This window comes from Desmodus rotundus, chromosome 6 (genome assembly GCF_022682495.2).
Source record: "Desmodus rotundus isolate HL8 chromosome 6, HLdesRot8A.1, whole genome shotgun sequence".
NCBI lineage: Eukaryota > Metazoa > Chordata > Mammalia > Chiroptera > Phyllostomidae > Desmodus > Desmodus rotundus.
Window position 1 is genome coordinate 101,406,242 of NC_071392.1, and position 14,007 is coordinate 101,420,248.

Genomic DNA, 14,007 nt, shown 5'->3' on the forward strand with positions numbered 1-14,007 from the left:
GTAAGACCGTGTCTTTGCCTAAGAGAGACGGCAATTAAGCAAGTGTCACCAACAAGACTGCTTTGTGTCTGGGGCAGGTAACTGAAAGGAGTGAAGAGGCTGGGAGGGAATGGCAGAGCAGAGAGCCCCAGGCCAAGTACAGGGCTCCCTCCAGCTGGTGTGGCTGTGCAGGCTTCACCGGGGTAGATTCTGGTTCTTTAGCTGGTTATTCGCGTGTGAAACTTCCTGATTTTTAAATGATGGCAAGTGATCAATCGGCACGGTGACTGAGAATAAGCGGAGTAAGTGTGTGTGCGTGTGAGTGTTTTCTCCTGAGGACGGGAAAAGCTCTGAGACAATATGGAAGTCTCACAAGGTGGTGGGGTGGGGCTGCGTGGGGGAGAAGAGCAGGCACGAGGGCCCAGCGAGGAACAAGACTTGGTGTGTTTGAAGATTGAAAAGAAAGGCCACGTCTGGAACTTCCAGATGGAGGAGAAGGGCTCCGAATGAGCCCGAGGGCGAGGCGGGCAAGGCCGGTCCTGCAGGGTCTGCAGACCATGAGGAGGGGTTTGGGTCTCATTCCCAGCTCACTGAGGAGCCATCTTTGAATAATTAGAAATAACTTTAAGGTCTGTGATGGCCTCTGAATCCAGACCTAGAGGAAGGAAGAAATGAAAAGGGGACCTAGGGAGTAAAATGGTGAGAACAACGTAGTTCTCAAAGCACTCACTTGTCCCCAAGCAGAGGACTGTGGGGCAGAGTGAGGCAGGGCACAAATGGGATGAACTCCCAGCCCCCGGGAATCCTTGGGACATGACATTTAAACAGGGAGGTTGGCACCATTTTACGGAGATCATTGAACCAGGGGCTTGGTCTCCTCTGGATTCTATCTCATAGGCCAGGGTGTCCCAAACGTGCCTGAGGATAAGAGTCATCTTGGGTGCTTGTTAAAAATCCAGATTCCAGGGCCCCTTCTGTGGTCCCATGTCGGGAGGTCTGGAACCGGGCCCAGGGAACCTGTAATCTTAACTATTCTCTGGGGGATTCTTACCCTCAGGTTAAGTCTGGGAGGTGTTGATATGGGCATGTCATTTTCGGTTTCTGACCTGGGAGTCAAGAGACTGGCGTTCTGCAATAGACCTGAGGAAAGAAACCTCGCAGGAACACCTGGGAAGAGGTCTTTGAATTTGTCAGGACACAAGACGGGGAAGGTCTGGATTTGGGTTGTGCAGAAAACTGTATTAGTTTTCTAGGGTCGCCACCAGTGGGCAGGCTTAAAACAACAGAAATTTGTTTTCTCACAGTTCTGGCGCCAGAAGTCCAAAATCCAGGTGTGGGCAGGGTTGGTTCCTTCTGGAAGCTGAGGGAGAAGCTGATGCAGGCCTCTCTCCTCGCTCCTGGGGGTTGCCGGCGTCGTCGACATTCCTGGGGCTCGCGGGGGACATCCCTCCAGTCTCTGATTTATAATCACAAAGAATTTTCCCCATTTTAACTTTTAGATTAGATGCCGCCTCAAAGACGAAGAAAGGGACAAGGCTATGGGATTCGTTTAAAAGCTGCTTGCCTGGCATGTGATAAATTCTTCCAATACTTGTCCCGTGAATGGACAGAGACATTTGTTGAGGACTTTGGGAGTGTGCTGTCAGTGGCTTAGGAAGAATAAAAGGCACATTGAAGGCCCCTGCAGTATGAATAATGAGGAAACAAGAGACCATGGCAACCAATCACGAGGAGCAAGATGGCTGCTGGAGGCAGTCACAAATAAGGACAGAAATATCAGGGAGCAGTGAAATGTGCGGGGGCCGTTCCTAAGGAGCGTGCAAGCCTGCTCTCCTTTCATCTGAAGTTGATCGACTCGCCCAGTTTGCCTGGGACTGTCCCACTTTTCATCCTGAGAGCTCCGGAAAACCCCAGAAAAGTCCTAGCAAACACTATTTCATCTTCACGAAAACATAGGGACTGTTATCGCCCTCATTTTGGGGATGAGGACACGAGCCACAGAGAAGTAACTTGCCCAGGGTCACACAGGCTAAGCGGCAGAGCTGGTGCACAAACCCTAGTCATTGAATTCCAGAGCCTTCACCTGTCCACGTTGCCTTTTATGGGGTTGAGTGAATTTCAATTCTTGGTGTAAAAGTGTTTCTTCCTTTAAGAAATACATCGTTTTGTTTGGAAGAAGAAAGCAGGCTGTGTCCTTTCCCCCTGTCCTGAGACAGCCAGTCCTACAGGTAAAAAGTCAGTGCAGCCTCGGGTTGCAAGACCTGTTGCCTTCTAGGAGCCTTCTGGAAACATGATCCCCTGCAGAGAACCTTGCCCCACAGCCCCAGCATCTGATCAAAATTCCTCATGGGATATTTTTCAGGAAAAGAGAGAGTGCTGTTCACTACAGAGAGGAGTTTCCAAAATGAAAATAAACCAGCAAACAGCCCCACTTGTGAATGCAGATCCAGTAACTGAGCCTTATGAAGTTCAACATTCAGGAGAAGAAAAAGAAATCGTTTATAGAAACCTTTTGCTCCCTCAGGAGACATTTAAGAACCGAACATATTTTTTAAAAATTTAAAGGAATGCCAAGTTTATGTAAAGTTATCCCAATGATGAAAGAGGCTCGAGAACAACAACAGAGCCAGCCAAAGTCAATGCCCAAGGTCGTGTGCCCTGGGGACACAGAGAAGAAAGTGGCTCCCAGGAGCCCACAGCGGGAGAGCCAGGTGATCAGAGTGCTGCTGGGGAGCCTGTTGCAGCTCCCTGCTGGCTGGCTGGCCCTGAGCTGGCCGAGCTGGGACAGGGGACCTCCCCTCTCGGAGCCTCGTATCCAGAAGGGGATACTGAGTACCTAGCTTAGATGGGTGTGTTAAGCAATCCAGCAGATTGTAAGTATGTCACTTAATACTCTTGCTGGCCCACGGCGCGTGGTGAGTGAATGGTGACTGTTCTTCTCAGGACTCCTCTGGTCTGCCATTAGAAAGAGACCTGGGCTAGGGCTTGTGGAAGGCTCACGCCCTGTCAGGCCTGCTAGGGGTCCACGCATTCCCTCAGGCACTGAGATTACTCCAGTGCAGGTGTGCAGACTAAGTGAAGAGGGGAGGTTACTGGTTTGGCTTAAAGGCTCACACAGAGAGGAAGGGATTAGGATGCAGGTCTGCTCCGACTCTGCTTTTCACTGCGCAACTTCACAGGGAACCTTAAACAGTAACAATAATTTTTTAAAACATGCCATTTTTCTAGTCTACATTCCCTTTAAATAGAAAGATCGATTCGTTTCTGGAAAGGGAAATGGAGCAAGGTGTGCCTGGCAGCCCTCTGGATGGGGGACACTTTGCCCATGTTCAGAGGCGAAAACCCCAGACTGAAGTTGTTTTCCCCACACTTGAAGGGCTTCCGGGCAGACGGGAACCTGTGCCCCAGGGCTGAACCCCCCCCCTCAGTTTCATCACCCTGAGGTAAACGTGTCCAAAACCCTCCACTTAAACAGCAGCGGTCCTTAAAATAGGACCTCCTTGCATGGAGCCTGTGTTTACTGTTACTGGTTCAGGATGGACAGGAGAATGTTTATCTTAGTCTACAAACCGCGTCTGATTTTTGCAGTGATGAGCAGTAAATGTTGCTTTTCATCTGTGTGTGACCCTCCTCATACTTCTTTGTTGGTCAGGTCAGTTCTGTGACTTGGGGGGGGAGAGCAGGTAAAGGTCTCCCAGCTTCACCTTTAAATCAGGAGAGTGAATGGTCAGAGATGCTCCTATGGAGTCTGGCCATGAACTGGAAGCCCTAAGCTCTGCCCACTTTGCACGGCCCTGTGTGAGAAACCTGGATTCTGGTCCTTTTGCCTCCTCTGTCGTACCCTTGCTCATTCACACAGCCGTTCGCTCAGGGACGTACTGATTCCCACACCAAATGCGGAGGGCCTGCCCCAGTTTTAATCACTCCCCCCTCCCCAGCCGCCCACTGCTTCTCAGAGATCTCGCTGAAGGACCAGTTTTTACATTGTCTAAATTGTTACAGATGCATACTTTTGTAAAATGTAATAAAGATGAATTACCAGAAAAAAAGGAAATTAGAAAAATCCCAAAGACGTACAAAATGCAAGCCCCATTTTTGTAGCGCAAGATTCGACAGACCACCTTCTGAGTAGCGCGATGCTTGTCCACAGTTAGTTCCAACACAGTGTGATGTGTACTCACAGGTAGGAGATCCCAAAAGGTAGGAACCTGAATCATTCTGTAGGAACTCGAAGGGTTTGACTGTATGTGGGGCCACTGTTTCCCCACCACCAAAAGGCCCGCCCCATCTGGGGGGTTGGGTGCGGCTAACACACTAAGTACCGGCCACACCCAACTTCGAGGAGCGCTGTGTCCACCTCATCATCAAGCCCTTCTGCTTGTTCGAGCTCAGACTGCTCAGGTGAGACCCACGCAGACTCATCTCATGAAGCACTCTACATATTAAAATATTTTCAAATCCCTTTTCTTCTAAAAATGAAGCATTTTGTAGGGGAACAGAAACCTCCCCTCGGCCCTTCTTCCCAGGTCTTTTATTAAACATATATGAACATGGCAATGGGCTCATACCACACCGAATTTTTTTTTTTTAACAAATCTTGCCTGTTTCACTCAATGACATATGGTGATACTTCCACTCTGCTCCTTCGATACTTGTTTTTTTCCCAGGTGGCACTGCTTTCCAAGGTCAAATGGGCCAGAGTTCGTTCAGGCAGTCTTGTGACGGTGGATGTGCAGGTCACGATTACTCAGCGTTGCAGCGAACATCCCGTCCCGTGCACTTACCTGTGTATTTCTCCAGGACAGGTTCCAAGAAGTCAGGGGGTGTGCACACTTAAAACTGTGTAGGTGTTGCCAAAACTGTCCTCCTGAAAGACAGGACCAGTCGTTGTTGCATTTTCAAGCCGGGAAGTGTGCTGGTGAACTCACCGGTCCTTCTGCTGACCAAGAGGCCGAAAGGCCCCACGTGAGTTCAAGACAGAACCGTGACCACAGACGCCTGACTCTTTCTAGGGACACTACAGTATCGTCATCAACTTCTGAGAGCCCCAAGGCCATTGACCTTGACTGGTAGGGGGACCTGTACAGAACCCAGCGTGAAGGCTTTGAACAATTACTATATTTTGTCATGTATAATGTGCGGTTTTTTGCCCAAATTTTTTAGGGAAAAATAAGGATGTGCATTATATGTGGGTAGTACTAATCCTGTATCTATATAAATATTTTTATTTATGCTGATGCATTGAAAGTGTAACTCTAGAAAACCATAACAATATCTGTATGCAAAATAATACCCTGGAATACGATCATCGGTTTTGTTTCTAAATATCAATAAATAAAAAATTGCATTAAAACATTCAAATGAAAGATTTTTTTCCCTGAAAGTTTGGGCCTAAGACGTGGCTGCATATTATACATAGGGGCGCCGTATACACAGCAGAATATGGTATATTCATGTCCGATTTGGGCCTTGGTCCTTCTGATTGTGTCTTAAATCCCGTAGGAAGGGGAGTGTGACCTGGGGTGCCTTGGCAGCCCCTTTGGGAGGAACATCTGATTCTCGATTGGCCCGGTCATCCTTGTCGCGTAGAGGGATGACTGAGAACAGTGGGGTGAAGCGCAGGACCTGATCGTGAACATAAGATGGTAACTGTATGGGAAAGGCTCGGGCGGCTCTCCGGAAATCGTGCCCCTCCCTCATCCCTCTCCTGTGGAGCTTAACAGGGTCAGGATTTGCGGGTGAAGCATCCAACAGAGGGCAGTCTGAGCTGGAAGTGGGATTTTCCAACCCACAGAGAGAGAGAGAGGAGAGCACTGGTAAGAAGCTCCCAGGATGCTAATTTAGCCCCAGAGTTTAGATTTAATTGAGGTCAGAGGCCTCTCCGCCGTACTTATCACTGGTGAGTTGCTCCAAAGAGGTTATTTAAGGACAAGAAGTGGCCACCTCCCAAAATTCCACGGGCACTCCCTTCCCTTGAATCCCTGCCTGTAAACTCTTGTCTCCTAAACATCATCATCTGTCTTCTCTATCTCCAACGTAACCCATCTCTGTTCGAGGCTTCCCTGTCTCTCTGGCCATCCAGGACCGTAATTTTACTGGGGACCCTCTCTCTTCCTCACTCCCTGTGTCCACGCAGCTGCCTCGTTCAAATATCCAACATGCAGCGGCACCCTAGGGGGACCCTCACGATGTCTTGCTGAAACTGAACACCCCAGATACCAGCCCGGGCAGCCCGCGTCTGAGGGCCAAAGCCACAGGAGTGTGACCTGCCTCTCTGGAGCCCAGCTGGCTGGGTGACCGCCCCACCCCTCCTGAGCCTAACGCTCTGGGCTCTCCAGGGCCTGGCCCCAGCCCTCTGCCGTCAGTCCCCATACTGACTGACAGCTGTCATTGTGGAGAGTTGGCTGTGTAAAGTGACTGGCCTTTACAGGCATGACATTACTTCACTCTCAGGAGACAGGAAGTATTCTGATCCCCTGTGTACGGACGAGGAGACCGAGAGTCAGCAGAAAGCAGTGCCTTGCTTCAGGGTCAGGAAGCCAGGAGGCGGCGAGGCTGGCATTTGAAGCACCATGTGTTTTAACGGTGGCCCTAATACCCCCGAAGGGTGTGTTAAGAGAGTCCCCTGAAATATCAAAAGTGGCAATGGCTTCTGTCTCAAGTTTGACTTTAAAAAGATGAATAGAGTGATTATTTTTAAAGTTTCCTTACAGCACCTAGCAGGGCAGGAGCTTCCACCTGCCCGGTGAGTGCAGGAAAGAAGCATGCACGTGGCTCGGCCACTCGCGGGCGTCAGGGATGCTCAGGGACAGCCCCCCACACCGCGCGGCTATTGGTATTAAGTCGTTTCTTTCTTAGGCCTCATGTCAACCGCACGACGCTGCTGTTGCAATCTAAGGAACGGGGAGCCCGTGTTACTGAAAAGCCAACAGTAAAAAGAAAAGCAGAGCAACGATTCTACTCATGCACCTGCCCTCAGGGGAGCAGCGCTTACAAATACAAGCCTGAAAAATCTCTCTTCTCACCTCTTAGAATCAAACAAAAATCGGAAAAAAAAAACCCTTAAAAACACGAGGATTCTGAGAGAAGTAGAACTCCAATCAGGTTGGCTGTTTGGGCGATGGTCCTTTCGCTACAAGAGAAACTGCTGGAAGCCAGGGCCTGTGTCTACTTTTGCTGCTGGGTAACCAGTTCCTGGCACATCGGAGACCCTTGGGAAACATTTGCTGAGCGAACGGGCGTCGAGGACATGGACGGGCCCAGAATGAAGCAGGCATGTGTGGACCGGGCCCCTCCAGGAAGAATTCAGTGATGGCCAAGACCTGCTCTGTTGGGTGGGCGGCGCTGCCTCCCATCAGCACCTGCCTTGGTCCTCATGGTCACCTCGTGGCTGGGGAGGTGGTGGAATGCCATCCTCAGGATCCCGAAGTGAGTGGCAGGGACCGGGGCTTGCCCACCTGAGTCCAGCCCTCTCTGCACTATCCCCTACTGTCAGCAGGTCCAAGGGGGTCTGCAGATGGGGGACTATGTTACACGGGCTCAGGTTTCGCGTCTGTAGCGTGGGTGTTGTGACTCCCATTTCTACATCCTGAGCACCCCAGGCCATGGTGCTCAGACCTCCTCTATGACTCCTTCCTCAGGGGCCTCATCCGATACCATGGCCTTAAATACCACCTGTGTGCTCACGGCCTTCACATAGATGTCTCTGGTCCCAGTCTCTTCCCTGAACTCCATCTGTGTGTGAAGTTACTTAGGCACCTTGAACTTAACCCAGTCCACATTGAACTCTTGATCTCTCCACCCCCTGCTCATCAAGAAGCTTTTTCCTTCTCCGCGGGTGGCAACTCCATCCTCACCAATCTATCTTACAGATGACTACGGTTGGACTTATCCTTGGCTCCTCTGCTTCTTGTAGCCACAGCCAATCCTATTGGCTTGACCTAAATAATATGTCCAGCATCCAGCTGCACCACCGTCATTTCTTGTACCCTGGACCACATCACCATCATCTCTCGCTGGGACTGTTGCAGTAGTCACCTCTTTGGTTCCCTGCTTTTAGCCCTGCCCTCCACAGCCTGTCTATTCCCCACACCAAGTCAGACCGTAAAACCTGGAAACCCCAGCTGATGTCAGGTCCCTCCTCTGGTCAGAGCCCTTTAAAAGCTTCTTATCTCACACAGAGTTAATCCAAACTCCTTACAATAGCCTTTGATGGTCTCTATCTTCCCTTTGTTCCCCTAGCCTTATCTCCCACCACCCACCCCTCATTCAGGGCCTGGGAGGGCCCATCTGCCTCTCCCTCACTTCCTCCAGCTCCCTGCATCCAGCGAGAAAGACTCACACTCTGCAAAAATCTACTCGCTTTCTTTGCTTATTACCTGCCTCATTATTTGGAGAGTGTGAGCTCCTAGAAGGCACAGGCTTTGTTCTTCCTACTTTATTTCCAGGACCCAGAACAGTTGGTCCCAGGGTCAGTGCTCACAAGTGAAGAAGGGCAATCAATCGAAATCTATGTTGTTCTGAGGGGCGGCAACCACCTTAGACTTAACCCAAGGCAAGGCATCTCTACTCAACCTGGGGAAGGGCGAGCCCGCTCACTGGCCGCGGTGACGCATGATCAGGATTGATGGAGGTGCAGGCTGACGCCAAGTACGCCCTCCCAGGGACCACCTCTTGAGACGGAGGTTGGAGAAGGCGATTCTACAGATTTGTGCCTTTTGTGACACAGAAAATAGGAGAGAAGCAGGTGCCAGCATGCGGCGGAGGAATTCCCCCACTCAGGCCTCACACACCCCGGTGTCTGGGTACCGTTCAGGTCACTATTGTAAGATGGAATCGAGGCCCATAGGAGCTGAGGAACTTGCCCACAATTGCTCAGTTAACAGTCCCTCCGGGACATTCCATTTCACTGGGTTTAGGGTAAGGTCCTTAAACCTGCCTTTTGCACAGCACCTGTGGTTGTTTTTGTCCTGAGGCATGTTGAGAAATAAACCACTTTGTGGAAAAGGCTAGATAAACAGCAAGACTGGCTTTGGAAGGCAATTATGCTGTTCTTAGGCCTGCTGCTACCCAGCGGTCCTCGAGGGGCCCCCTCCGGGCGTTCCACGTAGTTTAAACCCTCAGGTGAAAAGCAGGTCGGTAGCACCTGCTGGGCATATGTCCCCATGCCTTTTTCCTTTTCAGCTGTCCCCCCTGTCTCCAAGCAGGTTTGCGCCAGTTCTTAAGTTCCAGTCATTATATCTTTTGTCCCTGCCACCTCCCCCTTGCTGTGCCCTGTACCCTTTTAAAATATTTCAGGGCTTTGTCCATGGCCATTTAAACCATAAGGTAAAACTATTCAAGTACATTTTTTGAAAAATGCATTACAGGAAAGAAAGGATTCTATCCCCTCAAATGGAATCCAAATAGAATTACACAAAAATTCGACAAATATGTATTTGCTTTTGGTACGTATGGCTCAGAGCAAAGCCAGGGAGTTTAAGTGGCAGAAAGGACACACGTCTGCGATTTAATATCAGGCAGCTGTCATCACCTCCTTGATGCAGCCCTGGCAGGTCAGGGCCTCGCTGGCACTTAAATCACACACGCCCTGCACCCCTATCTATGCAGGGGTGTCAGGCCTCTTCCATCATCCCCTGTGTGATGGTGGGTTACATCTTCCAAACAATGAGCGCGATGTCTCCCTTAAGGAAACTTACTATCGAAAGATTCGAGGGATTGGAATGTGTAATACAAAACAGGCATGCCGAGAAGCCTGAGTTTTACAGCTCGAGAAGAGAAAGAATGACTTTATTGACTATAAAATAAAGCCCACAGGCTACAAGTTGGCCCGGGCCCACCCTGTGCATCTTTTTTTCCCTCCCCCAAGGAGACCTCAGATGAAACGCCAGCCAGCCCCTTCGCAGCTGTGGGACTCCGGGTGCGAGGCCCTTAGACATCTTCCAACCTCGGCCTCCCGTTGGACAGGGGCTACTGCCTCACAGGGACGGGGGTTGGGGGGGGTGAGAAATGAGAGGACACGCTCTCCTGGCCGGCTGAGTGTGTTTTCCGTTGTTCCCGGGATGCTTGTACCACGTCAGGCAGAATTACGGTATTCTCTGGGTATTCCCTGGGTATTCTCTCTCTTAGGAGATGCAATGTGGTTTAAGGAGAAGCACATGGGTGCCTGGGTGCCGAGTTGCCAAGGGGTAGGCTTGTGAGAGGGAGCATCCTGTGTCAGGAGGACAGGCTCAGGGCTGCCAAAACATTATTTCTGGGCGTGACTGGGAGGGTGTCTTGGAAGACGTTAGCATTTGAATTGCTAGTGTGAGGAAAGAAGGTGCCCCCATCAATGCTAGTGGTTGTCATGTGATCTGTTGAGGGCCTGAATACCATGATAAGGGGAAGGAAGAGCAAGTTTGTCGTCTGTGAGCTGGGACGTTCATCTTTGGTCCTCAGACCTCCGCGTCTCTGTTTCTCAGGCCTTCAGATTTGGACGGAATGCCACCATTGTCTTTCCTCATTCCTCAGCTTACAGAGGGCACATCGTGGAACTTTTCGGTGTCCATAACTGCATTCACCACTTCTAGAATAAGTCTCCTCTTATCTCTCTCTATTTATATTCTGTTGGTTCTGTTTCTCAGGAGAACCCTGCTGAATGCATCACGTCATGTTTGTTCCCCTTCTGACCGGGCTAAACAGAAGAACCCCATTAACCTCGGGCACTCCTAGCCTCCATACTTGTGTTTGTGTGAGTCCTTCCTAGCATGCCCCCTGAATCTTTGTATGCCCTAAGCCAACCCTGCAAAGTTCTGCTCAGAGGCTGCCTCCTCCAGGAAGCCTTTCCAGATGCCACCAGTCAGAAGTAATTCCTCCCAGATCTTGTCTCATCAAGAACGATTATACCTCTGTGACAGCTGTTGCCACAAAATGTTCTCAGCAAGGCTGGCCTTCTAGGCTTCCGGCAAACGGCACCATGTCCATCAACTCTCTTGGTGTTGTTCTAGACACCTCGCTCTTCACCATGCCAAGACCATCCGTTTTTGCCCATCTCCCATCCACTGTTCACTAAAATGCAAACCTGTATGGACACCGTGATGCCCTGACCTTCAGCGGCTCCCGTCAGTCTGGGGTGAAGATGAAAGCCCCTCAGCCCGAGCCACGATGCCTTGTGGGGTTGTCTATCCGTTCAGCTTCATCCTTTCTGTTTTGTTTTATTTGAGATATAAGTAATTCAAATGCCATGCAATTCACCCTTTAAAGTATACAGTTTGGTGGTTTTTAAATATATTAACAGAGTTGTACAAACCATCACAACTATTTCATTCCAGACTATTTTCATCACCCCCAAAAGAAGCCCCACACCCATTAGCAGCCACTGTCCACTTGCCCCTCCCTGATCCCTCCTGCCCCTGCCCTAGGCCCTGGCAACCACGAATCTACTCTCTGTCTCTATGGATTGGCCTCTTCTGGACATTTCCCATAAATGGAGTTCTCGCGTACTGCCACCCAGACCCCAAACAGGAGGATGCACCACAGCAGGAGGAAGGAAGAATTTCTCCTTGTCCAGCAAATGCCTCAGCGGCCCCCTGAACCTCTAGCTGGTTGCCTTCAGGTCGGGTTCCTGGGTACAGCCCAGCCAGTGAGAAACTGATACACTCAGCCAATGAGAAGCCGTTTCCAACCAGACCACTCTGGCAACTGTCCCTCCCAACTTCCTCTCTTCCTCCTGCAAAAGCCAGCCCCTCCCTTCTGTTCTTCAGACTGGTCTATGGTTCTGTGTAGTTTGCTTGTCCTGGATTGCAATTCATCTGCTATTCCTGAACAAGCCCATTTTGCTGGTAAAATTACTGAATCTAATTTTTCCAGGTCAACACATGTATCAGCATTTCATTCCTTTGTGTGGCTGAATAGTATTCCATCGCATGCCTCTGCCACACTTTGTTTATGCGTTTACCAGTTGATGAACACTTTGGTTGTTTCTCCTTTTTGGCTATTACGAATACTGCTGCTAAGAACATTTGTGCTCAAGTTCTCGTGTGAAGGTACATTTTCACTCCCCTTGGGTATATGCCTAGGAGTGGGATTAAATTGCTGGTTCAGATGATGCTCTGTGTTTAACCTTTGAGGAGCTGCTCAGCTGTTTTCCATGGCAACTGTACCTTATCACATCCCCTCCAGCGGGGGTCTCCTTTCCCCACCTCCCCCTCCAGCCGCATCTTGACCCCACTGCCCCTGGCTGTCTGGGCACTAACCCCACCCCCTGTCAGTTCTCCCATTGGTCTGATTCCCTGTCCCACAGCAAAAGGAGGGTCTAACACTATCTGGCTCTGGCTGTGCCTCTTTGTCTACCCTGAAATGGCTTAGATAAACAATATGACCTACCTACTCATAGCACAGAAAACTGTGTGTGTAATTCTGAAATTATAAGATAAAGGAGAATAAGGGGAAAGTGCTCTGTAACAAAAACACATGCGTTGTAATGCTGAAAGTCCTAATGAAGGGGCCAGGTGTTTGAACTGGACAAGCGGAAACACGGAGAAGGTGGCAGCGACAAATGCAGGCAGATCTCCATGCGGCGTGCTGGCCACTCACGTATCATCGGCACACGGAGTGGAAGGGCTGTCACTCCAGAGTGGTGACCCATGGGGGTTCCCACTCCAGGGGAGTTCAGTGTTCTCTCAGTGGACATGGCCATTGCCTTCCAGGAGTGTTCCGTACAGATTAAAACCACGCAAAACACACTGGGTGTTTGTATGTAAAATGGACTCGGGCTCTAGCTTCACCAAAGTGCTCCTGGTGAGAACCACTGCCATCTGCTCTTCCCTCCACCTGGAACATTCTTCCTCTTCCCTTGTGGAAGGCAACGTGCCAGCATTTTCTGTTCTCAACTTGAAAGTCGCTTCCTCCAGGAAGCTTCCCTGGCTTCCTCCCAATAGACTAATTTTCTTTCAGAGCACCCTGGGCTGCTGCTCCACACCATTTGCAGTCGTATGTTTGTGTGTCTTGCTTTTACTAGTGTCCACGTTCCCCACTACACACAGACCCCACCCCAGGAGGTCCAGATGTGTGACTTTCCTGTGATGTATTCTCAGTCCTTAACGCAGGGCCTGGGATTCAACAATGAATTATTGTATAATATTGTGTTTGTCCATCTCCTTTGTTGTCCTGAGAAGAAGGTGGTATTGTGTCAAATTTGCCTGTGTCCCCAGTGCTAAAGATCGCTCTTTCATGTGGAGAGCAGTGGTCAAATATTTAATGAGAAAATAAAAGCAAAAGCATTATTGGGCTACCCGTGTCCTCATAAATGAGCCAAGGACATAGTTAAGAGGCATTGCAGTAAATTCCTCAGAACTCGCTGTCCTAGGGAAGGGTCACAGCAGAATTCTCTTCACAGCTGTGGCTGCCGTAGAGAACCTTCATTTTAACCGTGCATCGCCTCGCATAAGGAGCACACAATCAGCAGCTCTAGCCTGCGTCCCAAACCACCCCCAAACTTAGCGCTGTAACACCAAGTCCAGTTAGCTGTTGGTCACGATTCTGTGGGTTGGAGATTCTGCTGGCCTCAGCCTGGGCTCACTCGTGGGACTGCCATCAGCTGAGAGCTTGACGGGGCGGAAGGGTCCAGGTGGTCCCACTCCGCGCCCAGCAGTGGCCTGGCCGTCCCGGAGGCACTGCGGTTCCCTTCCACATGGGCCTCCGTTTTCTAGGAGGCCTGCCCAGGCTGCTTCCCCACTGGTGGTCTGGAGGCTCCAAGGCAGTGAAAGTAAAGACAGAAAGTGCAAGGTGAAGGTTTCAAAGCCGGCGGGCCACCACTTCCACCTCACTCTGTGGGTCACAGCAAGTCACAGGCCCGAGTGGGTATACACACACGTTCTACCTCTAGTGGAAAGGACGGCATGGGCATGTTATAGAGGACAATGGACCCAGGGAGGCGCACCCATGGGGCCCTTATTAGAGGGACCCTCACAGCACTCTCTCCAGAGTGCACCCTTCCAGGCCCTTGTGCTGGAGCCCAAATGGCAGGTCTGGGTCTTTCTTATTGATGGA